Below are 3685 nucleotides of genomic sequence, written 5' to 3' on the forward strand. Positions count from 1 at the left end.
GAAGAGACCACAGCTCCTGACGGAAGCACATTTATGCCTCCTAGCAAATCCCAGAGTTTAGAGGAGCCCTGCTAGAAGATCCAGCTCCAAATCACAGCCTTACTCCATGGATGGGATTGCCTCAGTTCTTCCTGGGATTTCCTGAATGCATCAAAGTTACTGTACCTTGGCATTAGGCTTTGTCTGGAAGCTTGGTTGAAACAGGATAAGCGGTTTTGTTTGTTTGTTTTTCCTCTCTATAGCTTGCTTAGTTCCCCAAAAGCACAAAACAGGTGGTCAAATACATTTCTCCTGGCTGAGGTAGAAGGAAGACCTTGTATATGGCACAGTTGGCTATGGTGCCTCTAACATTTTTGTTTGTTTGTTTTTTTTAAAAAAAAAAAAGATTACAAGTGTCCCATCTTGCATGTTGCCACAGTGAAATGTTGAAAAGTTCATTTCTCCCACAAAATTCTCCTCCAGTAGAGATGAAGTGGGCTTAAATAAATCTGTTGTAGCAGCAGTGCAGGAAGTGAGGTACCAGCACTCTCCTGGTGCTGTGACATGGATGGGCAGCTTTTATCAGAAATTTGTTATGCTTTGTGGGGGGAAGGTGGCATGGCATATGGAATGGCCATTTGCAGTGTAGATGAACGAGATAAGTAGTCTGCGATGCAAGCGTTTAGTCAATGTACCCTGCAGCACTTCTTGCTCACAGGTTATGGCTGCCATCGATAAGACAGGATCTGAATGAGAAGCATGGAGTATACAGCAGCTGTAGGAGGAGTGGGGTGTGTGTGCATGTGTTTATAGAAATGTGTGAGCATAATTATTTATATTATCTTGTGCAATTCTCTAGGTAAGAAGGGAGCAGTGGGCAGGGAAGGAGCAGTGAAATGTTTAATAAAGGGACAAACGCTAAAGGGGAAAATTAGAGATGCAGCACTTTTACAGGTAAATTTTTCTTCAAAGTGTGTAGGACTACTTGGACCAAACTTGTGAATAGAAAGACTGGAAAGTGTCCTAATTTTTCATTAAGACTGTGGGCAGCAGAGGTTCACACCAACTCAAAGCTGCTTTAGTTCCATCTAAGCTTGTGTCTTGACAAGTAAAATCAGGCTCTTCCATTTATAAAGGACTTGCATCTTGTTCTAGAAGACTGTCTTAGCATGTAAATGCATAAAATATAATACTTATGCAAATCTGAAGCCAGTTCCAAGCCTGGGTGACTCCTTGTAGAATATAAATGACATTTCTTTGTGACGCTCCCAAAGCTATCGTTGTGTAGATGACTGACTCCTCACTGATTGGCACATCACCAAAGCATAGATAGCACAGATGACAATGATGGTTAGCAGTCGTCATGTTTCCTCCACACCTAGAAGGATTAATGCTTTGTTTCCTTATTTCTGATCCTCCACAGTAGTTTTTCCATCTTGCAAGTTCCAGTCTTCAGGAGAAAGAATGCTGTCCCTTTCTCTTGATCTTGATTGTAGTATACTTACTATTAGATTATTAGATTATAGTATATTTACTAATAACATGAACTTTTTTTTTTTTTTTTTTTTTTTTTTTTTTTTATTGCATCAGTGTATGGTGCTTGCCCTGTAGGGGGAGGCAAGCTAATCCCCAGACAGAAAGGAACCTGGCTAACTTCACTTCTTATACCCTAGGGATGCTGCTGTGAGGTAACAGGCAGGAAATCTTGGTCTCTTTGGCAGGCTCTGGCAGGCAAGGACCTGCAGTGTAATGTATAAGCTGTGACTGCACTCTCAGGAAGCAGCCTTCCACAATTTAGCTAGCAGATCTGTAAATGAGGATTACGAACCTCAGCCCATCAGCTAAAATGCCAGGGTTTCCATTACCTTCTCCATAGGAACCCCAGTTCTGTTCCTTCTCCATAACGTTACTGTAGATCTTGGGCATTCCCACTAAATCTGTGACTTTGGGTGTTGTATGACACCACCACCTCCTAGCCAGGCAGGAGGAACTGGTAGGAAGGAAAATGGGAACAGGGAAACGTGCTGAGCTGGCCCATTGCTACTGCACAAGCCCACTCCCAGCAGAAATGATGACAGCCTAATGGTTATTAGTAATTTGACATTTATTCATTTTAAGGGCAATTTAACAGAACTGAGGTGGAAAAAAAAGTGTGGGAGTGGGGAAGGATTAATGCAGGGGGAGGATTTTGAAGGCTGACTTTTATCTCTGCTCTTTGGATTTAAATACAATACACCTTGGGGTTAAGCCAGCATTGTTTATTGTTCGTGGTTGGGAGAGGCCAAGAACCCCCTTTATTTGCAGTGGCGAAAGAGCAGTCGCAGGGTTTGCTGCGGTGACCTCTGACCTGTCCCCTGACGATACCGAGCCCTTCCACCTGCGCACACCCGCTACTGCTGAGCAGTGGTGGAGCCAGCGTCCTACCGAACGCAGGTCGCTTGTGGAAATGTCTATTTCCAGGAGCCAGTAAACCCTGAGGCACGGCACAGGCAGCGCAACAGGATTACAGGGTGATACTAGACTTCAGACCTCGCAGCACTGAGTCACGGCAAGCGACAGGGGAGAAGTAAAAGCGCCAGGTCATGTGCTGCACATCTGCAATGCAAATAAATTGGTGAATTCTTCTATAGCCAGCCGTATAGCAAACAATCAAAGCTTTCCTGCCAGGAATTACAAGGAATTGGTGGCAGGTCCTGAAATCTGCAGCCAGGCGACACAGGCGGAGATGTCGGGATTTGTTAGAAGCTGCAGCAGCTCTAGGCCCTGAGGCTGTGGAGCTGAGAGAGAGGAGCTAACAAGCAAGTCGGAGCTTTAATAGGTCAGCAGCGAAGCAGGGGGGGTTAGGAAAGGGTGGAGGGGAATGGGAGATGATCTTCCCGAGGTTCTTGCCTGAGACCTAGCAAGCCTCGGTGCCCAGGTGTGACTGAGCTCTTTTTCTCTCTCTTCCCCCCGTAGGGACCAAAAGGAGGAGACAGTGAGAAGGCAAGATGGTCCCACGAGGCTCTGCTGTCGGTGTGTGTTATTTTCCTTTGGAACATGAATCCGAGGCTTCTCCGCGCTGACTGCATCTGTGCTCCATCTACTACCACACCCTGAAATCAAACTCAGCAGCTTAGGTGAACCAGGCACTGTACAAACATGTCAGACTTGCCTCCACCCCTTTTGCTTCTCCCGCTTTCTCCTGCCATCTTTCTCTCCCAAGTTTATCGGCGTGTCAGCGGATCCCGGTGGCAGAGCATTTCCACCTCACCTCTGGTTACAGAGCAATGAAGAGCCAGGGGTAAGCTCCCTCCTGCAGGTTTGGGGTTCAACATTGACTTGCTTGCTTGCTTTAAAGCAGTAGCAACACTGTCCTAATCGCTGCAGTTTCGTGCGATTTTGTTCCCTCTGTTTACAGAGGACTAGGTTTGTCAGTTTAAACTAACATCTCTGTTCCCCAGTGGCTGTGCTGCTACAGCTTAACCCCTTCCCTTCAGAGCTCAGCCTCGCCACTGCCAGGAACTAGCGTAACGATCACACGTGTGTTGGCAATGCCAGCCTTGGGCAAAGTGAGAGGCGAACGGTTCCGGGTGGTCATACAATTTTTTCTCTCGAGGGATGGTTCTGGAAGGGAAGAAAAACCAGGAGCTGGATTCCTTTGGGAAGGAGTTTACTTCGTCTTTACTCCTATAGCCCAGCAACACCGTCCTCCAATCGGCTTTGCTGC

This window comes from Netta rufina (genome assembly GCF_964035555.1).
Source record: "Netta rufina genome assembly, chromosome: 5".
NCBI lineage: Eukaryota > Metazoa > Chordata > Aves > Anseriformes > Anatidae > Netta > Netta rufina.